This window comes from Herpailurus yagouaroundi, unplaced genomic scaffold (assembly GCF_014898765.1).
Source record: "Herpailurus yagouaroundi ecotype Mexico unplaced genomic scaffold, PumYag 185, whole genome shotgun sequence".
NCBI lineage: Eukaryota > Metazoa > Chordata > Mammalia > Carnivora > Felidae > Herpailurus > Herpailurus yagouaroundi.
The window spans coordinates 20,492,970-20,519,127 of NW_024412416.1; the positions used below are offsets into that span (position 1 = coordinate 20,492,970).

Here is a 26,158-nt window from a genome sequence, read left to right on the forward strand (position 1 = left end):
GCATTTGCTGACTCTGGGGTGGGGACAGGCGGGTGAGGAGAGGGCTTTCTTGGCCCCCTTGGTCTTATCCAGTGTCGCAGGCCCCTGAGTGAGTTGAAGTTTCTCCCTCAGCTTCCATGCTTTTTACCCAGAGCTGACACCCAGGCAGCCTACAGCCCAGGACACCACCTCTGAGAGCCAGGGAGGGCCTCCTGTGGCCAGCCAGGCCAGCAGGGAGCCATGACACCATTTCCTTAGTGAGCCTCCTGCCTGGCCCACAGGGGAGTAAGTGGCCATGCATGCTGGTTTTTCCAGATTCCATTAGAGCAAAACAGTCACAACCGAATTCTCTGAACATACACACAGCAACTGGACATGGGTCCCCATGTCCCAGGAAATGGGACAAACTTGCAGGTCAACCTACCCCCAATTCTGCCTGTGAAAGCATGCACTTAATGATAAGCCTTCACAAAATGGCACCTGTGGGCCACGTGTGGTAACTTCTGATCAACCTCAGTGTTCCAGTGGCTAAAAAACTCCAGTCATCCTGGATAACTGGAATTTCCCAGATTTGATTTGATTTTTAAGACGGGGAAACAAAAAGAAGGCAGCAGTGTTTTTCTTAAATTTTCACCTGGAAATCTTTGAACTTTATGGGGTGGTTAAGGACCCTTTGAAAGCTTATGACTGACTTCTTCAGAAGAGCAGGACCTTAAAAGAAACACTTGAGGCCGCACGAATGCTGTGGTGAGGTCTCCTCAGAACCTCACAAAGCCATGGTGGGTGCTGCATCCACTGCCAAAGCTGATGCCACTGTGGGTGGCACTCGAGGAAGATGGGGCTCCTCTGGGACACCAAGTGCTGCCTTTGAAGGGGGCCACAGCCTCATGGCCTCAGAAGCTGGGAGGCTCGTTGGGGTCACCTGTCCAAACAGAGAGCCCACAAGGACCCCAGGGTGCATGAGGGGACTCATATCTGGAGCCAGCTTTTATGTTAAAAGGAGTGTCTTTCTACCTGGTGAAAATTGAAATGTCGGAGCAGCAAATCAAAAGCTGCCTTACTGACAAATGGAGAACAGCTTCCCATCTTAGTCTTCCATGGGTGTGAGGCCTTGGGCTGCTGAGTGTCCTCTGGGCCTGGGGGACAAAAGTCCTTGCCTTGTAGAACCCTTCCCTGGACCCCTGAGGAGGGCCCCGGTAATTTTGTGTCATCATTTTGTATTCTTTCAACTCTATTTATTTTGGGAGAGAGAGAGAGGGGAGAGAGAATCCCAAGCAGGAGTTATGCTGTCAGTGCAGAGCCCTACGCAGGGCTTGAACCCATGAACTATGAGTACAAGACCTGAGCCCAAACCAAGAATCGAATGCTTAATGGACTGAGCCACCCAGGCGCCCCCTATATTCTTTTTCTTTAAGAGTACTCCCTAGTCTTATAAACTCTGAGCCCCATAAATCTTTTTCAGAGTGTCGTGATTCAGTGTGGCTTTTACTATCACAGAAGTTCCACAGAGTCTTGAATGAGTAAACCCAGCCCAGCAAGTTCATAAAGTGGTGGTAGTGTGGGTCAGAGTATATGCCACCTCAAAGGGCTGGCCCTTGTCCACAAATACCTAGTCTCCCCAAAGACTTGACTCAGTAGGTCATCCCCAAACAAACCAGTGGCTGGGAATGGATGCTGGAACCCCCGTTCTGTGCTCCCAACTAAAGTCTTCACGCGGCCTGCTCGAGGGTCACTGCACTTCTAGCAGAGCAAGTCTGGCCCTGGTGCCCTGTCCAGGGACTCAGCACTTTTTTCCCGTCACCCACGTCGCCTCTCCCCTGCCTGCCAATCCCACTGTCGTCCTCTCCCCCCAGCCTCAGGCCCCCAATGTGGCTCTGTCTTGAAGGTGAATTCCACAGGCTGCATTTAGCCCAGATTAAAATTGCTGCAAAATGAGATATTCAAAATCTGCGTGTCGCTCAAGTTCATCACAAATGAGAGATGCAATCAAGTCCTTTATCTTGACAGCAGAGCTGACGTGGCTTTGCAGTCAGTGGCATCTGGAAGCTCTGCCTTGTGGCAAGAGCTTTCGGTGAACCCCGGGCTGGGCTGTAGTGACAGGCGCCCCAAGGACTCTGCTCCTTGCCTCTTCCAGGCAGCAATTTCCAGGCTAGCACTTACTTTTGGCAATGGGGGATGGGGGTGAATGATGGAGAGCACTGAAATCAGCACATCATTCAAAATGGGACGTACATGGGGAAGTGACTAAATCTCTGCTTCCCAAGGCCCTTCTGAGGAAGCTTCTAGAAGACCTGAAACGGGCTGCTCTGGGCCCTGCTTGAGCCGAGCAAGGCAGTGAGCAGCCTTCATCTCCTCCTCGAGGAGCCTGACAGGAACCAGACAGGCCTCTGGGTCAGCCTTGCACGCGATGAGCAAGTTCCTTAAGATCCAAGTTTTCCTCCTGAAGTAGTTCTAGTGAAAAGTGTCTCGAGCCTCAACGCCAGTTTGTTCGCAGGCAACTTAACTCTGCTTTGGGCGCCAGTGAAAAAGCATCGGGTGCCCTCCTGTGGGGGTGGGACTGGAGGGTGGGGGTTTGAGTGGGGGTGAGGCTGGGGGGTGGGGGTGAGGAGTGGGGGTGGGGGTGGATAAGCATGAGTGCGCAGATGTTTGTGTATAAACGTGAATGTGTGAGAATGTGTGTGAAAGTATGAGAGAATGTATGCATGTGTAAGAGAGTGGGTGAGAGGATATGTGTATGTGTGTGAGTGCAAAAGTGTGTGCCTGTGACAGAAAGGATAGGAGTTGTATGTACAAGAGAAAGCGTGCATGTGTGTGTGAGAACACGTCTGATGGAGTGTAGGAGTGTATATGTGTGTGTGAGTGTGTAAATGTGTGTACAAGTATGAAAGTGTGTGCGTGTGTGTGTGTAAAGCTGTTTCATTAACTGGAGAGTGAGAAGCCTGAGCCCTGGGGCCGGCTCACCCGAGGGAGGGAAGCGCCTGCACACTTGGGCACCAGGGTACCTGGGTGGTGCCTCCACTTCCTGCAGCCCTCCCTCTGCAGCCACCCTGCATACCAGGCTGGCTGGTACCTGGCATCCTGATTCCAGCAAGTTCATCCTGAAATCCACCCAAGTATACTGGGCAATTTTTTTTTTGTCTCAAAAAAGCACTTATTTTTCTGACTTCAAAATATGACACTTTGAATAAAAACATAAACAAAAAAAATTACAGTGTGTGAATCCACTTCCTTCAGATACCATGGTTAATATTTTAGTCTATTTACACTGAGTTTTTTAATGCCCATTTTTATGACATGGGATCATAATGACTATATTGCTTATTAGCCCACATTTTCCCCTTTGTGACTTCAAGAATTTCCCCTGATACTAAATATGCTTCTATTTTTAAAAATGTTTATTTATTTGAGAGGGAGAGTGACCGAGCAGGGGAGGTGCATGGAGGGAAAGAGACAATCCCAAGCAGGCTCCACACTGTCAGTACAGAGCCTGATGTGGGGCTCAAACCCATGAACCATGAGATCATGACCTGAGTTGAAACCAAGAGTCAGACGCTTAACCGCCTGAGTCCCCCAGGCGCCCCTGATATTAAATATGCTTCTAGACTCCAGTGTTCCTCACAAGATTCATTCATGTGGGCAGGTCATGATTCAACGAATTGAGTACATTTTTTTTCTCAGTTTTATGAAAGTGTCTTCTATATATTCCTGAGGTAAATTCCTAGAAATTAAATTACTGGGGCAAATATATAACCGTTTAAGATTTTGGTTCCTGGAAATGTAAAGGATGAAATGTGAAATAGGTACTTGATCTACCATATAAACTTTTACTATTACAGAAATTGCTACTTAATCCTTTTTTTTCCTGTACCTCATGTCTAGAAACAGGGTCTCATCATAAAACAGTGTACACGAAGCAGGTTTGGAATGACCTCAAAACCGGCACAGCAGCTACATTTGTGTGGGTGGGTTTTTATCTGCCCCAGCTTTTTTTTAATTGATAATTTTTTTTCGATGTTTCTTCTTATACATTATTTATTAAGATAAAATTCACATATCATAAAATTCACTTTTAGGGTATTCTCCTCAGTGGGTGTGAGTATATTCACAGATTTGTGCAACTTTCACCACTATCTGATCCCAAACATTTTCTTCACCCTCAAAATTAACCTACACCCATTAGCACCTGCTACCCATTCCCCTTCTGGCCCAGCCCATGGCCACCACTAATCTACTTTTTGTCTCTGGAGTCGAAACATTTCGTATTAATGGCATCATAATATGTAGTCCTTTGTGACTGGCTTTTCTCACTTAGCATGGGGTTTTCAAGGTCCATCCATGTTCATGAATCAGCATCTCCTTCCTATTTACAGTCTTCCGTGTGTGGATATACCCCATTTTGTTTATCCACTCATCAGTTGATGAGCATCTGAGTTGCTTCCACTTTGGGGGTATTATAAAAATAATATTGCTATGAACATTCATGTACAAGTTTTTGTAGGGACACATTTTCATTTCTCTTGGGTCTATTCCTAGAAGCGGAATTTCTGGGTTACGTGGTAACTCCATGTTTAACTTTTTGAGGAACTGCCAAACTGCTTTCCGAAGTGGCCAAAAGTTTGGGTTCTCATTTTTGCTTTTATTTTTATCATTACTTTGCATGGCTGCTAGGTTCCTTTTTCCTGGACCAGCAATAGCAGATCACGGGGTATGCGCAGTCTACCTGGTTTTGCAGATCAATTGCTCCCTCTTCTGTTGCCAGAGTGAAGGGCACTTTCTTGAATAAATGACACCTTTTTCTTCGACCATATTTTGGGACGGTGCAATCTTGCTTCACGCTTGTGCTTAGTTTTTGCTATTTTCTTCTTCGCCTGCCCCTTAGGTGTGCCATAGACATGAGCGATGGGTGGTTTGGTTTTCTCTCCTTGCTCATCTGTACAATTTTTAGGAACATGGGTGGAGAGGGTTGAATTTCAACAGCTGCCATTGTTCTTTGGGACAGCCAAATGCATTATTTTTAGACAGTGGAAAATGCCATAGGGAAAAAAAAAAGCAGGCAGAGATGATAGAGCAAATCAGTATTCTACGTAGACAGGATGTAGTTACAAGTTACCTTGTGTCTCTTAAAAAGATGTGTTGAAATCCTAACCCCTAGTACCTGTGAGTCTGACTTTATTTGGAAATAGGGTCTTTGTAGATGTAGCTGAGGTCATACTGATTGGGGGAGGGGGTCCCCTAATCCAACATGACTGGTGTCCTTATAAGAAGAGGAGAAGGTACACCGATGTAAAGGGTAAACTCCAGGTGACAATGGAAGCAGAGATTCGGTGACTCATCTACAAGCCAGTATTCTGTTGGGGACCCCAGAAGCTAAGGGAAAATGTAGAACAGATTCTTGCCTTGAGCCTTGAGAGAGATCTTGGCCTGGTTTGACCCCTTGATTTTGGACTTCCGGCTCCAGAACCTTGAGGGAATCTAGTTCCCTCACAGTCACCCAGCTTTAAACCACCCAGTTTGTGTTTCCTGCAGCCCTAGCCAACTAATACTGACATCAAGCAAGGGCCACTCTACTGGCTTACTTCCCAGGGAAGAGCTTTTCCCTGCGGAGGACACAGCCAGTGCAAAAGTTCTGAGACAGGAGTTTGCCTGGCAGGCTCAAGAAGCAGCAAGGAACATAGGGTGATCACGACCAACCTTAGTGTGGCCACCATTCTCACTGTGCACTTGAATCGAAACCATCGTGTTTTACACCTTCCATTCACACCATGTTATTATATTAACGATCGTGCAATAAAACTGGGGGGAGGGGAAGCAGCAAGGAGGCTGGGGACAGAGCTCGCAGAGCAGCAGACTGGGGGGAACACCTGGCCACCCGCTAGGCTCGGCACCCAGAGGACTTCAGATCTGATTCCAGAAGGGCTAGAGGGCCGTTTTCAGCAGGGACAGTGCAGAGTTTCATGATGCAAACCGCCTAGCTTTCCTGTGGCGAGCAGAAGCGACGAGACAAGAGTGGAAACAAGATGGCCACCGGAGGAAAAATGGTGGCTCTTGGGGCCACAGTCGGGGTGGGAGGGGGCAGAAGTGGTGCGGGCGGGCGTAGCTGGAAAGTCAAGCCAACAATATCGCGATGGGTGGGATGTAGGGTGAGCGAGAACCAGAGGCCAGTCAGGCTGAATTTTTGGCCTGCACCGCTGACACCCTGGGGGAGATGGAGCCGGCTGGAGAGAAAGGAGAAAGACAATTTCGGGTTCGACGCGTTACGTTCGAAATGCCTTTTAGACATCCAAGTGTATAAACAGCTTCTGTTTTCTCTCTAAAGAGGATTGAAACACGTTCCCGGCGTTTCTTAAATGCACACGCCTAGGCTTTGCAAAATGCAGATGGGTCATCGCTTGAACATTTAGACGTTCGGAACAGATCCCGTGATACGCTTACCCATCCTGTTAGAGGAACGGAGGGCGCCTGTGCCAGGAATGGCTGCGGGTCGAGCCTGTGCTGCTCAGGGAGACAGACTATGCTCAGCCGGCGCTCCCGCGGCCTGTCAGTGCAGTTCCCCACAGACTCTACGCCTTTAATGGCAGCTTTTTATAGCGCAATCCAGTTTCCTCCCATGAGGAGGGAGTCGGAGGGGTGTAAGTGTTCCCTGGAGGGTCTCCATTACCCCCAGCAGGAAAGCAAGTGGTAGCAACCCATGTTGTGTGCCCCCCACAGAGAATGATCTGTGCCACCCCTTTTAGAGAGAACCTTTTCATCTAGGGGGAGCACAACAGTTAGTTAAGAGAGAGAGAGAGAGAGAGAGAGAGAGAGAGAGAGAAGGAGACCAGGATAGTTGAGCAATATTTGCATTTGGGCTAGATTGAAAGTACTCAGCAGCTGCTCTGTAAGCGGTGTTTGAGGCATTAAGGCCGCTGTGTGTGTGTTTACTATTGAACTAGGCTCTGCTTATAGAGAATTCATCATACCGAGCCCAGAGCACAAAAACAGGCTCTAAGAGAGTGGAAGACGCAGGAGAGAAAGGGCATGAGGTAAGGCAGTGTCCCTGTGGAGGTCAGAGGCTGGGATCCAGTGCCCTGGGAAGGGCTGGGGTGTGACTCACTGGCAGGACAAAGAGAAGATGGAAGGATGGGCGTAGATGTGGGGGGGCTCAGAGCAAGTTCCCAAACCAATGGCTGAAACTTTTTCTTTGAAGTAGGAAGGGAGAATGAGAATCAAGGGCTTCAGGAAACCAAAGACTTGAAATAGTCACAGCAGAGGGTGGTAGAGGGAGCTGACTTGGGGGCACCTTAGGTTTGCGGGGCATGCGGCATCCCTGCTGAAGGTGAGATTTCTCTCTGGCAGTGCCCCACAGTGCTGATATATAAAGACAGGTAGATGCTGGTCCATTTAGCTCAGGTTTACCCAGGTAAGTATAAAAGGATAAAGGCACAAGGGAGTCCAAATGTTGGCGAGAAGACCCCAAGATTGGTTGAGCAATTTGTTAGTGTAGCCCAACTGTGATAACCATCAAAATGCCTGCGTTTTAGTGAGTTAACACTACAAACTAGATTTCACAGCCCAGTGTGGGGTCAGGTCAGTGGGACACTGACAGCACCCAGCCTGAGCACGGGGAAGGAACACCAAGTACTGTGGGTCAGACAGAAGTGGAGGCAGCATGGCCTCATCTAGCTGCAAGGGATGCTGGGAAATTGTTGGGAAAAGTTGTATGTGTATGTTGTATGTTGGGAAAAGGGGGAAAGGGGGTTTGCCAACAGCTTCAGTCTCAGCTGTTCTTGATGAGATAGACCATGGAATCCAATGGCACAAAGGAAGTGAGAAAGCCCCATGGGAGTTAGAAAAAAAAGAATCTCTTCCCACTAGAGAAAAGTATGGCAGGTTTGAAAAACAACCTGGAGTGCTGCCCAGACCTGCTGGGACAAAGCAACTGTGGGTTCTCCACTTTGGTGCGGGGAAGTTCAAAGAGACTGAGAAGCCATCAAGCAGGCTTTGGCAGATGAAAAAAGGAGGTAAAGTTTGGCATCACAGCTGCAGCCCCCAAACCAAGGAATACTCCCCACCTTTGAGATGCAGAATGACCACGTGTACATTAACACAGTTGTCCTTAGTTCTAGTCACAGACTGTCACCACAGCTTCAAGAAAATATGGCCCTTAACTTTTATAGTGTAAAAGAATTCACATGTAAGAATTCTTTAGATTTTAAAATACTTTTAAGTCAATAGGTGCTGATTGGCAAAATGTAAGGCTACCCCCTGTATCCAGTGCTGTTACTAAAAATGATTCTTAGAAATGACTCCCTCTCATTCTCCCCGTATCCCTGTGAAGCACACTGAACATGTGTGTGACAGATGGAGAGGCTGAGGCTCAGAGTATTAGGACTCAGACCCAGTGCCCATGGGGGTTAAGAACTCCACTGAGCTGGGCAGGGGTCGAGGCAATTATGGATCTATGAGAGGGTCAATCTTGTGGATGGAGTGGGCAGCAGGGGCGGACAGAGAGAGATGTGCTGGAAGGTCTGGGTGGAGTACCCACCCCCATGAAGGGAAGCAAAACTCCCCCCTTCCAGGCCAGGCAGCAGAGCCTAAGCCCGTAAAAGTGGCCCTGTCACAAGTGTCACAAAGCCCAGGCAGTGCCATGAAGAGGATGGCCCATGAATATCACTATGCTGGGACATGTGTTACCCTATTAAAAAAATTGTTTTTATTTCAGGATACATCCTCACAAATCTGATTTTTATTTAGTTTTTAATTTAGTTTTCTTTTCCTTTTTATTTTAGGAGGAGGGAGGGGGAGAGAGAGAGAGAGAGAGAGAGAGAGAGAGAGAGAGAGAGAATCCTAAGTAGGCTCCACACTTAGCACGAAGTCCGATCTGGGGCTTGATCCCACAACCCTGGGATCATGACTTGAGGCAAAATCAAGAGTCCAACACTCAACCGAGCCACCCAGCTGCCTCACAAATTTGACTTTTTAAAAAATACACACAATAAGCAGGAAAACCAAAACTACGACTCAGTTGTCTTTTTGACCTATCTACTGGTTCTTCTCTCTGGAGGCTCCATATTCCCAAGTAACCAGAGTAGGGGATCTTTGTGAGCATTCAATCAGGCATCTATATTTTCTTTAGGTAGTGTTCTGATCTCTTAAGTAGATGTGGACACAGAAAAAACATCCATGTTTAAAGGTTAACGAATGTGTCATTGCTCACATTTGTATTCAAATACTTTTTACACTAGTTTAACAATGGTGCTGAGAGTATCCATTAACAGTGAAATGGAGACTGTAAGCCATTAATGGTTTTATGACTTCTGTGTATTACAGCCATGGAGTCTTGTAAATTTGTGTACATGTGTATAGCTCATTAAAAGTTCTACTGAATTGTAATATTCAGCCTAATATTAGGTTGTTTATAGTCAGGTTTTAAAGTAAAATCTCAGAGACAAATTAGGTCAGCTAAATTAAAACACAGGGAGGGTGTCTGAATTCTATTATATAACCTTTCTTCTTCTTAAAGGATATAATTCTCTGCATTCTTCTGAATGGAATTTTAATTTCCTTTTTCAATTAAAACACTAAAGAACACTTTTGGCTTTGTTTGCAATTTACATTAAAAAAAGGAATTCTTTACAAATCAGTGAAAAAAGAAAATGCTGCCTTTACGACCTACCATACTCTTTTTTTTTAATGTTTATTTGTTTATTTGAGAGAGAGATAGCATGTGAGCATAAGTGGGGGTGGGGCAGAAAGAGAGGGAGAGGGAGAGAATCCCAAACAGGTTCCTCACTGTCAGTGCAGAGCCCAACACAGGGCTCTGTCTCGTGAACTGTGAGATCATGATCTGAGCCAATATCAAGAGTTGGATGTTTAACTGAGCCGAATCCCCCCACCATGACCACATTCTTAATCCATCTAAATATTATTAATGTTTCAGAATAGGTTTATTTATTTATTTATTTATTTTAATGTTTATTTATTTTTTGAGAGGGACAGAGCATGAGTGGGGAAGGGGCAGAGAGAGAGTGAGATGCAGAATCCAAAGCAGGCTCCAGGCTCCACAGTGTCAGCACAGAGCCCGATGCGGGACTCAAACTCATGGACCTGACTGTCAGATCATGACCTGAGCTGAAGTCAGATGCCTGACTGAGCCACCTACGCACACCCCAGAATAATTTTAATAACTGGATTCTAATGGCAAAAGAAATAAACAAACATTAAAAACTTTTACATGCAAGTGTGTAAAAGTTTGCACAATTTGTCAACAAGAAATCTGAAGAAATACTGATTGAATTTGTTCATTACTTCAAAATGTAATTTAACTTTAAAAAAAATTTTTTTTTCAACGTTTTTATTTATTTTTGGGACAGAGAGAGACAGAGCATGAACGGGGGAGGGGCAGAGAGAGAGGGAGACACAGAATCGGAAACAGGCTCCAGGCTCCGAGCCATCAGCCCAGAGCCTGACGCGGGGCTCGAATTCACGGACCGCGAGATCGTGACCTGGCTGAAGTCGGACGCTTAACCGACTGCACCACCCAGGCGCCCCTGTAATTTAATTTTAAATTAGGAATACATTCCATACTTCAAAAAGTATATATCTAAAAGGCATTTAATAGAATGCTCCTTACAGCATGGTTTATAATACCTCAAACCAGAAACAACCCAAATGTCCCACAGTAGCACATAGATAATTATAGTGTGATATATTCATGCAGTGGAATATCATATAGCAATAAAAAATGAACAACTACTTACGCAGCAACGTGGATTCCTGCAGCCATAATGTGGAGGGAAAGAAACCAGTAATAAAATTATCCATATGATTCAGTATGATTCTATTTCTGTGAAGTTCCAAAAAAGGCAAAACTAATCCATGGTGTTAGACGTATGATAGTTGTTACTTTCAGGGAGGAGAAACAGGACAGTGTTTGAACAAAAGCATCCCTTCTGGGGTGCTAGTTATGTTCTATTTCCTGATTGGGGTAGCGGTTATCCAGCTATGCTATTAAAGAAAGAAGGGCTACTTTGTTATTAAAATGTGAGTGCTGCATTTATGGATTTCACTGACTGGTTCCCCAAGGGGAAAAATCAGGGATTTTACATGCTAGAAAAGAGAGGTTCATTATGGTTTTGCCAATTATGGATTGCAGCTTGTACTGAGGATTGGCCGGGAGGAGTCCCTATGGATGTACATCTTTGTGTGAAGCCCATCTTGTTCTGTAGCCCAAGAATTAGGTTGGGTGACCCTAACAGAAGTCATTCAGACTCTTGGTTGTTTATCAGCTTTGCTAGTGCACTGCTTAAAGTTTAATTATTAGCTTATTTATCAAAGTCATTTATCAGCTTGGGCTGGTTAGAACAGCATTCAGATTTGATAAATGCCAGGCAAATGTTGCAATGATTGTAAAGTTGTTCTTTCACAAGTACTTTCTAGTGGCCCTGCCTTACCCAGGGATAAAAAGTTGAACTCAAAGGATAAGAAAATTATCAAGCTTTCCTATCCATATTAGGTTCAGATCAGTTTTGAGTATTGTATCAAATAGATAATTTTTTTTTATTTATTTGTTTTATATTTAATGAGGTGTGATGTATACACAGGACAATTCTTTCTTATTAGTATACAGTTCTCTGAGATGTGACAATCACACATAGTTGTGTAACCACTGCTACCACCACCCACACAATCAAGATGCACAAAGATCCCCTCACCCATAAAAATTAACCCCTTTCCTAATTCTCAGTCATTGGAAACCCATGATTTATTTTATTTCCCTATAATTTTGCCTATTTTAGCATGTCATATGTCTTTAAAAAATTTTTTTTAACATTTATTCATTTTTGAGAGACAGAGCATGAGTCGGGGAGGGGCAGAGAGAGAGAGGGAGACACAGAATCCGAAGCAGGCTCCAGGCTCCAACCAGCTGTCAGCACAGAGCCTGATGCAGGGCTCCAACCCACAAACCGTGAGATCATGACCTGAGCCAAAGTCGGCCGCTTAACCGACTGAGCCACCCAGGTGTCACAATGTCATATGTCGTTTGAATCTGACTTCTTGCATACAACATAAGTCATCTGAGATTCATCCCTGTTGTTGTGTTTATCAGTAATTCAGTCCTTTTTTTTTTTAAGTAGGTTCCATGCCCAGCACAGAGCCAAATGTGGGGCTTGAGCTCACAACCCTGAGATCAAAACCTGAGCTGAGATCAAGAGTCAGATATTTAACGGACTAAGCCACCCAGGCACCCCAGTAGTTTGTTCCTTTTTATAGCTGGGTTGTGTTCCATTATACTGATGTACCACAATGTGGTTATGACCTTTCCCCAGTTGATGACCAAACAGGAGATTTCCAGTGTTTGGTGATTATGAATAAAACGGCTTTAATCACTTGTATACAAATAAAGGTAAGTTTTCATTTCATTTGGGTAATACCTAGGAGTAGGATTATTGGGTCATATAGTAAGTATATGTTTACCTTTATAGGAAACTGACAAGCTCTTTCCCAAAGTGTCTGCCCCGTTTTGCTTTCCCACCAACAATGTGTAAGAGTAAGTTGCACTTCATCCTCACCAGCAATTGTTATTGTCCAATTCTTAGAATTTCAGCCATTCTAATAGGTGTGCGGTGGTATCTCATTGTGGTTTTGTTTTGTTTTCTCTAGTGGAAAATAATGTTGGGCATCTTTTCATTTTTTGTACTGATCTAAGTTTCTGTCTGCTATCAGAATTCTTCTACCTTAAAAACTTCCTTTAACATTTCTTATAATGTAGATCCGCTAGTAATGAATTCCCTCAATTTTTGTTTGTCTGAAAAAGCTTATATTTCTCCTTAATTTTGTAAGATATTTTCATTGGGTATATATAGCATTCAGACATGAGAGTTCTGTTCTTTCTGCACTTTAAAAATGTTCCATTGTCTCTTGGCCTGTATAGTTTCTGAGGAGAATCCACTGTAATTCTTACCTATTTTCCCTTTATCTTGTGTATTTTTCCCCCTCTGGCCTCTAAGATATTCTCTCTTTCTCTCTCTTTCTTCTTGTATTTGACTCTTTGAATATGATGTGTTTAGATGGATGGTTTTGAGGAAAGGCAGTATTTATCTTGCTTAATATTCAACAAGCTTCTTGCATCTGTGGTTTATTTCTTTCATTATTTCTATAAAAATCTCAGCCATTCTCTCTTCAAATATTTTTTATGTCCCTTTCTCACTCTCGTCTCCTTCTGAGATTCATATTATATAGTGTTAGACTGTTTGATATTGTCTCACAGCTTTTGGATTGTCCTCTTTTTTTTTTTTTTTTTCCTGTTTGTGTTTTGATTTGGATATTTTCTGTTAACCTCTTTTCCAGTTGATTGATCCTTTCTTCCATGGTGTCAAGTCTTTTTTTTGAAAGTTTATTTGTTTATTTTGAGAGAGTGAGAAAGAGAGAGAGACAGTGCAAGCAGGGGGGAGAGAGAATCCCAAGCAGACTCTGTGCTGATAGCAGACTATTCTGATAACACAGAGCCTGACATAGGGGTCAGTCTCACTAACTGTGAAATCATGACCTGAGCTGAAATTAAGAATTGGTCACTTAGCCAACTAGCCACCCAGATGCCCCTGGTGCCAAGTCTTCATGAGCCTATTCAGGCATTCATCATTTGTTTTAACCATGTTTGCTTTATTCTCAATTCCTATTTGATTCTTCCTTACAGTTTTTACTTCTTTGCTGAAATTCCTCATCTTTTTTGCATATTGTCAACTTTTCCATAAATCTTTAACATATTAATTGTAGTCATTTAAAATTTCCTATCTGATACTTACAACATCCAGTCATATCTAAATCTGCCTTTGTTCATTGCGCTGTCTCTTGAAAAGAGTTTGCTCTTTCTTGACTTTTTGTCTTGTAATTTCTGGTTGAAATCCAGACATGGTGTATTGCTCAGTAAAGGCTGAAGTAAATGGTATTTGCACTGAAATAGGAATGGGAACATCTTCTTCTACTAGGCATTTAGGGTGGGAAGTTTAGTCAATATAAGCAGTAGCTTGGTTTGGTTTATCTTGTTTCTATGGTTACTCTCAGTACACCTTGGGCTTCAAAGTTCTCTGGTTTTACCTTATGCATAGATTGGGGCTGTGATGACAGAGTTTTTCTCTTGTTCCTGTTACATTCTCAGCTTTATGTTTTTCCTATGGTCCCATGCTTCAAAGAGGACATATGGAAGAATATAAGGACACAGAGAAGCATGAAGAATTGGGGCCATCACACTCTATCATAGGTACCAATCTCTCAGAAGTTGTATTTATTAGAATTGCTTTAGAATCTTTTTGATTCAGGATCATGATGTTTGATGAGATGTAAGTATGCTACAGCATTTTAGAACCTGTTTATATATAATTTGACAACCCTACTGATTAGAAACAGAGGTAGAAAATGCATAACTGATATTTACAAAGCACTCTTCCCTTTGCCAAATTCAGGCCATGTGAAAAGATCCTATGGTAACTTTTGTCAGATTTTGGATAACCAGTTGGCTTTTTCTTTAGTTTTATGTAAGGAACTCTCATTTATCCAGTTTTAACAGGAAGTTTAGCCAGCAAGCAAATATTGCCTTATCATCCTAGTGTATAATCTAAAGCATTTCTGTTATCTAGCATCACTTCATCAAGAAAGTTCAGGCTTCAAGTTTCTTGGATTGGCTTCATCTGCCTTCTGTAATATATATATATATATATATATATATATATATATATATATAACTCATACATATAACATATGTTAATATATATTTTATATATTTATATATGTTATATATGTATAATATATGTAAATATATATAATATATATAATTTCCCCAAGTGACCAATGTTGACCCATAGGCAGGGACATCTCTATGCCCCTATTCAGCAGGAAGAAGTTACAGAAAAGAAGACCTTCCACCTTCAGCAACCTTAAAGATTTAAGGGTCAAAATTGTTCACAGGGGAATGATGAGGGAAACAAAGGTAGAAATAAATGTAGATAAAATGAAATTTCCTTATTGTGCAACCCATTGACAAATACTTGAGGCAGGCAGAGTATGATATTCTTACAGGAACTCCCAGCTGTTTTAATGTTATCATCATGATGATGAGCATAAGATCTTTATTGGAACATGTCTTAAAGAGATTAAAAAGCATAAAATAATTCATAGTATATTAAGTATCAACAAGGTTAACTCACAAAAATAAATCAGTATCTATAAGGATTAGACACAGAAGTGGAAAACATAAAGAAAAAGAGTTTAAAAAGAAGGAAGGAAGGGGAGAAAAATAGTGGTTTTGGGCATTTAGTCTTGTTATGGTGATCTTGGGTAGAAGCTGTCTACTTCAAGTATTCATCAGCTTGGTTCAAAGTACTTGGGTAGCTACTGTCAGCCATAAAGTAGTTTACTTCATCTGGATGTAAATTTAAGGCTCAGTTTGAGACAATATTCCCAGTTGTCCTCTACTATCAAATCAATTTCTATGACCTCCTTTTGCATAGGAGATAGACACATGGATCCAGAATAAACTCTTTGTAGTTTTATGACAGTATCTGTTGTTAAGACGCCTTCATAGGATCCTTTCCAGCATTGTACCAGAGAAGATTTCCAATTGGTGTCTTTTCCAGAATACTTAGTACCTAAGTTGAAGCAGTGAAGAGGTTCTAAAGGTGAAATTTTTGAAAATCCAGCTTGTACCCATGGAAGATAAGAGTAACTATTGAATTTCATTTTGACAGCACTTAGCTAGATCTGTATGATGCAAGGTCAAATCAGCGATATGTGCTAAGACTTACAGGTGCATAGTCTTCTAAGCTATCATCCCAGAAGTTTATAGTCTATGAGTTTCAGAATGGGCTGACCTGATGGCCACTAGGGGTAAAATTCTCAGCCAGGGATGTTCAAGAGTTTCAGAGAACTTGACCAATTTCAGTTTTTTCCCCTTAATTTAGAGCTTAGATTTGACTTATTTATTATTTTTATTACATTATATTTATTTATTATATCCTATTCATATTTTTGCATTGACTTGAATTATAAAATCAAATTTGTTTAAATAGGGGTACCTGAGTGGCCTAGTCAGGTAAGTGTCTGACTTTGGCTCAGATCATGATCTCACAGTTTGTGGGTTCGAGCCCTGTGTCAGGCTCTGTGCTGACAGCTCAGAGCCTGAAGCCTGCTGTGGATTCTGTGTCTCTTTCCCTGCATCTCCCTGGCTCGTGCTCTCTCTCTCTCTCTCTCTCTCTGTGTCTCAAAAATAAATAAACAGTAAAAAATTTTTTAATAAAATAAATTAAATCTGTTTAAATAAAATAATGTTCAGGTCTAATAAATCTATAAAAATGCAGTAAATGTTTAAAACAATTAAAACATCAAAATCTTAGAGGAGAACACAGGCAGCAACCTCTTTAACCTTGGAAGTAGCAACTTCTTACTAGACATGTCTCTGGAGGCAAGGGGAAAAAAAGCAAAAATGAACTACTGGGACTTTATCAAGATAAAAATCTGCACAACAAAGGAAACAATCAACAAATTTAAAAGGTAGTCTATGTAATGGGAGAAGATATTTGCAAATGACATATCTGATAAAGGGTTAGTATCCAAAATCTGTAAAGAACTTACCAAATTCAACACCCAAAACCAAATAATCCAGTGAAGAAATGGGCAGAAGACATAAAAAGACACTTTTTCCAAAGATGAAATCCAGATGGCCAACAGATACATGAAAAGATGCTCAACATCACTCATCATCAGGGAAATACAAATCAAAACTATGATACCACCTGATACCTGTCAAAATGGCTAAAATGAACAACTCAGGCAACAACAGATATTGGCGAGGATGTGGAGAAAGAGGAACTTTTTGCACTGCTGGTGGGAATGCAAACTGGTGCAGCCACTGTGGAAAATGGAATGGAGATTTCTCAAAAAGTGAAGAATAGAACTACCCTACAACTCAGCAATTGCACTACTAGGTATTTATCCAAAGGATATAAAATACCGATTCGAGGGGGCACATACACCCCAATGTTTATAGCAGCATTATCATCCACAGCCAAATTATGGAAAGAGCACAAATGTCCATCAATTGGTGAATGGATAAAGAAAGATGTGGTATGTATGTATATACAATGGAATATTAATCAGCCATAAAAAGGAATGAAATCTTGCCATTTGCAATGTTTTGATGGAGCTAGAGTGTATTATGTGACACAAAATAAGTCAGTCAAAGATAAATATCATATGATTTCACTCATATATGGAATTTAAGAAACAAAGCAGATAAAATAGGGGAAAGGAACAAAAAGAGATGCTGGCAAACTATAAGAGATTCTTAACTATAGAGAACAAACTGAGGGTTGATGGAGGGGAGGTGCTGGGGGATGGGCTAGATGGGTGATGGATATTAAGGAGGGCACTTGTGTTGAGTATTGGATGTTATGTGTAAGTGATGAATCACTAAATTCTACTCCTGAAACCAATATTACACTATGTGTTAAGCAACTAGAATTTAAATAAAAATTTGAAAAAAACATTTAAAAATGATAAATAAGAAAAATCAACACGAATCCAATGACATTTATTTATTTTTTTAAACTTTTTTTTTAATGTTTATTTACTTTTGACAGAGAGAGAGAGAGAGAGACAGAGCTGAGCGGGGGAGGGGCAGAGAGAGAGGGAGACACAGAATCCGAAGCAGGCTCCAGGCTCTGAGCTGTCAGCACAGAGCCCAACGCGGGGCTCGAACCCACAAACCATGAGATCATGACCTGAGCCGAAGTCGGTTGCTCAACCGACTGAGCCACCCAGGTGCCCCAACATTTAAATATCACACTATTCCCCACAAAAGAGTTCAATGCAAAATAGGTGTTGCCTGACATTCAGTTTGTGTCTTTATTCTCAGACAAATATTTTCTCTTAAGACTAATGCTTTAACTGTTCCTTGTAAAGATATTTAATTTATTCAATAATTCATTCATTATTTACATTATCATCTATGACTGATCATAAGCAATTAGCTATTATCTTTCTAAAATTTTAGGTTAGGAATCATTATATTTATTAATAAAAAATACCCTTAATTTAAAAAATGTCATTATTTCTTGTACTGTTTTTAAGTAGTTTGTTTTACTGAGTGTTTTGTGGATTAAAAATAAATAAATATTTCTATTTCCTAAGTTGATGAGATCTATGCAGCTCTTTATTATACCAGATATTAAAACCTTAAAAGTTAATCCTCATCATCATTGAAAATTTTTATAGGGGTCAATTGTACCACACTTATATTTGTAGGATATTTTGCCCCGCTGCTCAATCCGGAGTAATGCAACTCAAAGAAACCAGACTGTAAATTAGTATCTGTGTCTAACTGATACTGATACTTTTTTTTTTCAACCTGTATAATTGATCTTCCAAGGCATATGGAAAAGGAATACAATATTTAACTTTAGCAGGATTGCTAAAAGTATTGGCAACCAACCAATGCCCTGTAAACACTTTTATTTTGGCAATGGTCCACAAGGTTAACTTCTAGAGAAGTTACAATGAACTTCCCGATACAATGAAACAACTCAAGACAACTAGACTATATAATTTTGAGAGAAAATATATAAATTAATACTTGTTTATAATCACTTACAAAATGTATGTATACTAAAATTGCTACAGACAATAAGGTACATACCCTTTAGAAAACACAATTGGTCACATATTGTTCTTTTTAGAAATAGTCATATAAAAATGGAAATAGACATTTGTAGCATCAATTCTTTGTTTTAAGTTTCCTTATTTTGAGAGAGAGAGAGAGCAGAGGAGGGGCAAAGAGAGAGGGAAAGAGAGAGAATCCCAAGCAGGCTCTGCACCATCAGCACAGAGCCTGATGCGGGGCTTGAACTCAAAAACTGAGATCACAACCTGAGCTGAAGTCAGATGCTTAACTGACTGAGCCACCCAGGCACCCCCATTTTTGTTTTTTTAAGCATCAATAGGTTTGATTAGCAAATATCATCCACGTAGGTATGACTGCCAAATCACGAGCCAAACAAAGTATGCCTTTGATTCTAATCATTATTGTAACTTAATAAACTGTAAATTATATCATGACTTGTAATCCCTATCCACTACCAGAATTTGTAATATATGGCCATTCTAACTCACAACCCTGAGATCAAGAGTCAGATGCTCAACCAACTAAGACAGCCAGGCGCCATATATGGTGATTCCAACCCCCCCCAAAAAAAACAAAAAACAAAACAAAACAAAAAACCCCACAACACCATGTGCACACCAATAGGTTTTCCAAACCTCCCAACAGAGATATTTTTCTTTAAATGTTCAAGTGCTTCATCATATCTGTGTGAACAAATCCTGGTGCAACAATACTCTAATTTTCTTTCTTGTTACCTTTAGTAAGAATATGTGAAAATCCAACTAATCCTCCTTTACCAGTGCTATGCACAAACTGGCCAGAGTTGCCTTTTAAGCCAAATATGTGCTATATTAACAAGAGGCCTTCTTGGTTGTTGAATCATAGTCTTCATGGCAGCTTTACAAGTCAGCATGGAACCCAAGAGATTAGTATGAGCTGAGATGTCATATCTTCAGGCTTTGTTCTTGCTAAAAGGCTATCCCTGTTCATTCTAGCTGCATTTATCAAGAAATAAACTCGATCTAAGTTTTTCTCCATCTCTTCAAATGTATTTTGAACCTCATGTTTTTTGGCAGCATCATAGCTAAATACCAAAAGATCTCCACCAAGGTCACCAGGGCCAGTGGCTTTGGCCACTTCCAGATTCCTGGAAATGATGGCCAATCAGTAGCGTTTCTGGGCCATTAATTGGGCCACTGCCCTGCCAATGCTCTGGGAGCCTCCTGTGCATCGTGGACCTGTCCATCTTGCACACTGTCCATCTTGGACCTCAGAGTCACAAACTCAGAGGGAAGAGGTCTAGGAGTGGCAGCTCCCTTCCAGATTCCCTCGGTTCTAAAAAAGCCAAAGTGCCACAAAAAGCTACCATTGTACACCTCCTCCTACTGCCACCCCAATATAAAGTTTTTGATAGTTGCATTTTACCTCTACTTTTCTCGGAAACTGTGGTGAGTAGGAGCAATAAGATTTTTGATTAAACGAGAACACCTTATCAAGTTCCTTTATGACTGTCCCAGTACCTAGGGAGTAGGCATGGTATCCCTCAGGTGGGAAAATTACTGTCTAACAATTTGTGTAGTTAGTGCTTGGAGAAGCTTTTCTGCTAGAGAAGTCTTCACCATCCAGAGAATTTATAAATGATCCCAAGTACATATTCATAATCTTGTGACTTGGGTAACTGGATAAAGCCCATCTTTATGTGTTCAAAAGTCCTCTGGGATATGGCTCAGACCCATATGTATCCCACTTTTTAAGTTTTATTTTTTCCTGGGTTATGATGGTACAGATGAGGCCTAAGCCCTCCACATCTCTAGCTACCAGTGAGAAATTTCCCCACAAACTCTTATTCATGGTGGAAGCAGTATTTTTACATTTTGGTCAAACTTTACCTCGTTTTTTGGGTGCAACCACATGGCCATCTTAGCTGCGTTAGAAACCATTGAAATGGACAGAACAACTTTATTTTAGCAAATGTTTCTTTTGTTTCTCAATCTGAGGCTGAATATCCTATGTCTGAAACAGACCTTATGCATAAATATATTCATTTTCTTACATTCGTCTCATCATAAATGAGTTCTCTCAGCAAGGCCAAAAGTGCCACTTATTTTGTTTAATGATCTGCCAGTGCATTCCCTTCACTTTCTTTTTTTTTTTTTAAATGTTTATTTATTTATTTTGAGACAGAGAACAAACATGAGTCAGGGAGGGGCAGAGGAGAGAGAGTCCCAAGCAGGCTCCATGCTGTCAGCACAGAGACTGACTTGGGGCTCAGTCTCATAAACCATGAGATCATGACTTGAGCCGAAATCAAGATTTGGATGCTTAACAGATTGAGTCACCCCAGGTACCCCACCCTTTCCCCTTCTTTATAATTGCTCTTACTATGTGCCTTAATGGCTATTAATTCCACCACTTGGGCTGACCCAGCTTTGGTCAGTTTTATACAAACTCTTACACAGTTTTATGTAGTCTCTGTCTAACCTCGATGGTATTGACCTCAATCATTTAAAAAGAGCATTTGTTCTGGTTGCCTGTGTGGCTCAGTTGGTTAAGCATCTAACTTCAGCTCAGGTCATGGTCTCGTGGTTCATGGGTTTGAGCCCCGTGTTGGACTCTGTGCTGACAGCTCAGAGCCAGGAGTTTGCTTTAGATTCTGTGTCTGCCTCTCTCTCTGCCCCTCCCCCGCTTGCTTTTTGTCTGTATCTCAAAAATAAATAAACGTTCAAAAAAAGTTAAAAACAAAACAAGGAACATTTGTTCCCCATTCCATAGGGTAACATCAACTCAATCTTCCTCTTGGACATTCAATTTTACAGTTGCTGTTATATAGACATGAGGGTCTCCTTCATCAAGTAGTGGAAGCAACATGGCAGGATTAAGATTATAACAGTGACAAATGGTCACACAAGAGACAAACAATAGGGGTCAGTCCTAGTTAATCGGTTGACTGAGCAATGCTGGATGTTGCTTGTTAGTAATCAGGACTGAACAGCATGTAGAACCTATGAAGTTAGTGGTGTGGCAAGGATGTATCCACAGATGCATCTACCAGTTTTGCATCCGTGATCATGGCACATAACAGGAAGGAAGACACTAGCCATTGAATCTAGAAAAATATGTGAACAGAAAGTGGTTCTTCCCATGTTGTTGAGCCAAAGCCTCTATAATTGATACCTTCCTGCCAACCCTTTTTTTGCTTCAGCACAAGGAAATGTACAGAAAAGACATAAGATGTGCTTTCTTTGTTTTTGTTTGTTTGTTTTTGTTTTTATTCCAGTAGACCTGGGGTTGCAGGCTCCTGTAATTTAGATTTCAAAGTGACAAAGTCAGTTCCAGCTTTTCAACTAAATTCTGGTCACCTATTTTTGGTTAAGTTCTTGAAGGAGTCAAGTTAGTCTGGAAAAGTTGAGAATCCATAGCCTAAACTTAATACCTGTTAAGTTTTGCAAATCTTACCAATTTCTATCTGGTTGTTGGGTTTAGATTTTGCTGGACCATCTAATCCAATTTTGGGGTAGAGTGCTCTCTTTGGTGGAGAAGTCACCTCCTAACTAATGTACTACCTTTTGGCAAAATTGTAAATTTTCTTTAATGCTTAACCATATTCAGCCACTTGCTCTTTCAAGAGGTAGACTGAATCCTTGTTTTCCAGGAGAGGTAAGTATGAGGTACCGTCTTCAATATTGAATGAAATCTTAACTTTTTAGGAGTGTTACCTTTTTAAAATAATTACTTAAAGAATAAAAAAAACAAAAAAACCATAAAGGTGCCTGTGTGAATCCCCAAGGCATTACTGCCCAAATATATTGTTAGTCTGTTCCAAATAAAGGAAAACCTATCAACTGTCTTTATTTACAGAAATGCTAATGAAGATGAGCCAGGCCACTACTGTGAACTATTTTCCTGTTAAGTGGAACTGAAGAGAGAAGAACATTAGCATTAGGCACTCTGGAAACCTAAGAATGACTCACTGAATGGCTCTTAAGTCTTGCAGAAACTGATATCGCTTTCCACTAGGTTTGTAGGAAGGCCATGCTTAGACTTGTACAAAGAATTTTATGTTGTTGCTGTTGTTGTTGTTGTTGTTGTTGTTGTTGTTCTGAGGATCTATGACTGGTTTACTCCTTGAATACCTTCTGATTTCAGAAGACATTAGAATGGCTTAGAAGGATACACCTGTATCTCTATAGGTTCTGTTCTCAGCATTTTCCTTCCATCAATAGAGCTTTTGTTCACAGATTGCAATGTACCAGTTGAAGTAAGGGCTCTAAAGTTCCAAAAGTCATTGTCTAGGACAGTTTAAGAAAGTTAAAGGCACAAACAGCATGCTGTGAAGTTGTGTTTCTAGTGATTCTTTATTTTCTAAGAATAATCTTTCCAGTGAGCAGTTAATCTGACAGCTGCATTTATATAAAAGGCTTCTGCCAGGTAGTTGAAAGGTATGGGAGCACAAAGGAGTAATCAGTGTTGTTCTGTTGGTCTTAATATGGTAGCCAAAGGCTCAATATGTGTAGAAAAGGAAGTGGGTTTTAAATACCTACTGTAACACATCGATTTATCTGACTGGTTGTTGTAATGCAGTGGGGCTCAGGATAGAAAGGGTAGCACCTATGTCAACTAGGAATTGGCCTTTTTGTCCCTTTATGTTTACAGAGGTGTAGGCAGGGTCCTAACAATGCCCCCTTGCTCCAGGAGTCCTAGTGCTGGTTATAGAATCAAACATTAATGTAGGTGCTGCCAAGAAGGGATTTCATAGTTGTAATTAAAGTTCCAAGTCAGATGACATTAAGATTCAGAGGTTATCTGCATGTACCTCATCTAATCACAGGTCCTTAAAAGCAGAGGACTTTTTCCAGCTGATGGGAGAGGAGTAAGGTAGAAGACAAAGGTAAAAAGGGAAGTCAGAGAAATTCCAAGAATGAGAAGGAATCCAGGTGCTAAGGCTGGTGCAAAGATGGAGAGGCCACATGTGAAGGAGTGTGGAAGGCCAGTCCCTGGTCCCTGACTGACAACCAGAAAGAGAACCAGGACCTCAGTTCCTACCACTGCATAGAACTGAATTCTAACAGCTTCCTGAATAAGCTCTGAAGTAGATTCTTCCTCTGAACCTTCATATAAAAACCCAGCCTGGCCATCACCTTGGTTTCAGCCTTGTGAGACCCTGAACAGAGAGCCCAGCTGAGCCAACTGCGTTCTGACCTACAGAGCTGTGGAATAATAAATGGGTATTGTTTTATGTTGCTAGGTTTGTGATAATTTGTTAAGCATCAAAAGGAAATGAATACAACAATTTTTCTGAAAGAGGAAAACAGGAAGCATAGCTGAGCACTTTTACGGCCTTTGGAATTAAGTCTGTGGAGCTCTTTTGGTTTCAACTAGCATTTTGTTTTCAAGACAAGCCCGGTATGGAAGCAGAAACCTGATATTTTGCCCCACCTCCACAATGACATGTCATGGTCAGGAAGAATACCACATAATTCACTCTGAGATAAACCAAAAAAAGCAAGGTCTTAACCTTTTATTCTAACCCCGCCAATAGATAAAATATCAAGCATGTCCCACAAAACTACTGTGATGTTTATGAATATGACAATCAATGAGAAAAATGTGAGCAAGTTTCTGGTTTCTCACCAGAAACAGACAGGTGTTGTATATGGGGCGGCCTTGGCAATATTGCAAGAGTTTTGTATGTGTTGAGGGGATTTGTTTTTGTTCTTTTAAACTTTTGTGCTTTATAGTTAATGAGTAAATGCTTCTGAAGTCTGACCCCCTTGCTCTTTCCCTATAAACTTGGCCTTTTCTTTCCCCAATACTTTTGCCTCTGAATCTTCCTTTGATACTGGACACATTTTCTTTTTCAAAGTCCCTGCTGTTGGCAGTATCTCCATCTATTTTTTTCACCATTTTAGACTTTATTCTGGATTAACTGAGAACAAGAATTCTCACATGTCTATTGTCCCTGGGGTTCAGGTTTGGTGTTAGCTCCCTAGATTGGAGGGCCACGGATTTCTTTCCTTTTCTATATTCTTCATCTCTAAGTGTTCTCTGATAATGTCCTACTCTCTTTGGCAGTTCCTCTAAGTTTGTGATCCACCCAATTTCTTCTTATTGATGTAGCAACTTGGGGACTCAATTCTATCATGACTTCTTCAGATTTCTGGTTTGCTTCCTTGGCTATAGCTGACTCATAATAAGTAGTTTTATTGAAATGTAATTCATACACCAGACAATTTATCCATTTAAAGGGTATGATTAAATTTGCATTCATATATTCATGGAGTTGTATGTCTATCACCACAACCCATTTTAGAACATTTTCATTGTCTCGAAAAGAAACTGCATCCCTTAGCTATTACCCCTCTCCCAGCCCTTAGCAACCACTAACCTACTTTCTATCTATAAAGATTTGACAATTTTGGACATTTCATATAAATAAAATCATACAATGTGTGGTTCTTTGTGACTGGCTTCTTTCAGTTAGCAAACGTTAATCCATATTGTAGCATGTAACAGTGCTTGATTTAATCTATTTGCCAAAAAAATTGCATTGTACAAATGTACCACATTTCATTTATCCACTCAACAACTGGTAGACATTTGAGTTGTTTCTACTTTTTGGCTACTATAAATAATGCTGCTATGAACATCAGTATACAAGTATTTGTGTAAATATATGTTTTTATTTCTCTTGGGTATACATGTAGGAGTGGAATTACTGGGTCATACGGTAACTATTTAAGGAACTGCCAGACTGTTCTCCAAAGCGGCTGCACTATTCTACATTCTTACCAGTAGTGTCTTAAGTTATGAAATTGGGAATTGGAAATCCTACAACTCTGTTCTTTTTTCAATATTTTTGGGTTATTTTGGGTCTCTTGAATTTCCTTAAGAATTTCAGAATCAGCTTGTCAGTTTCTGAAAATAAGCTTAGATTTATTATTTTCTGAAATCAGCTGAGATTTTCATAGGGATTACATTATTTCGACAGATCAATCTGGGGAATATTGCCATATTAACAATATTAAGTTTTTTAATCTATAAACATGGGAAGTCTTTCCATTTTTTTAGGTCTCCTTTAATTATTTTTTCTTTTTAAAAAATGTTTATTTTTGAGGTGCCTGGGTGACTCGGTTGAGTGTCCAACTTCGGCTCAGGTCATGATCTCACAGTTCCTGGGTTTGAGCCCCACTTTGGGCTCTGTGCGGACAGCTCAGAGCCTGGAGCCGGTTCAGATTGTGTCTCCCTTTCTCTCTGCCCCTACCCCACTCACGCTCTGTCTCTCTCTTTTTTTTAATAAAAAAACTATTTTTTAACGTTTATTTGTTATTGAGAGACAGAGAGAGACAGAACGTGAGCAGGGGAGGGTCAGAGAAAGAGGGAGACACAGAATCTGAAGCAGCTCCAGGCTCTGAGCTGTCAGCACAGAGCCCGACAAGGGGCTCGAACTCACAAACTGCAAGATCATGACCTGAGCTGAAGCCTGTCGCTTAACTGACTGAGCCACTCAGGCGCCCCTGTCTCTCTTTCAAAGATAAGTAAACATTAAAA

General features: G+C 41.1%; 1 pseudogene; it reads right to left on the bottom strand.

Annotated features, from left to right (window-relative positions):
• Positions 1 to 745: 745 nt before the first annotated feature.
• LOC121042560 (carbonyl reductase family member 4-like) overlaps positions 746 to 26,158 on the bottom strand; it is a 30,175-nt pseudogene continuing 4,762 nt past the window's right edge.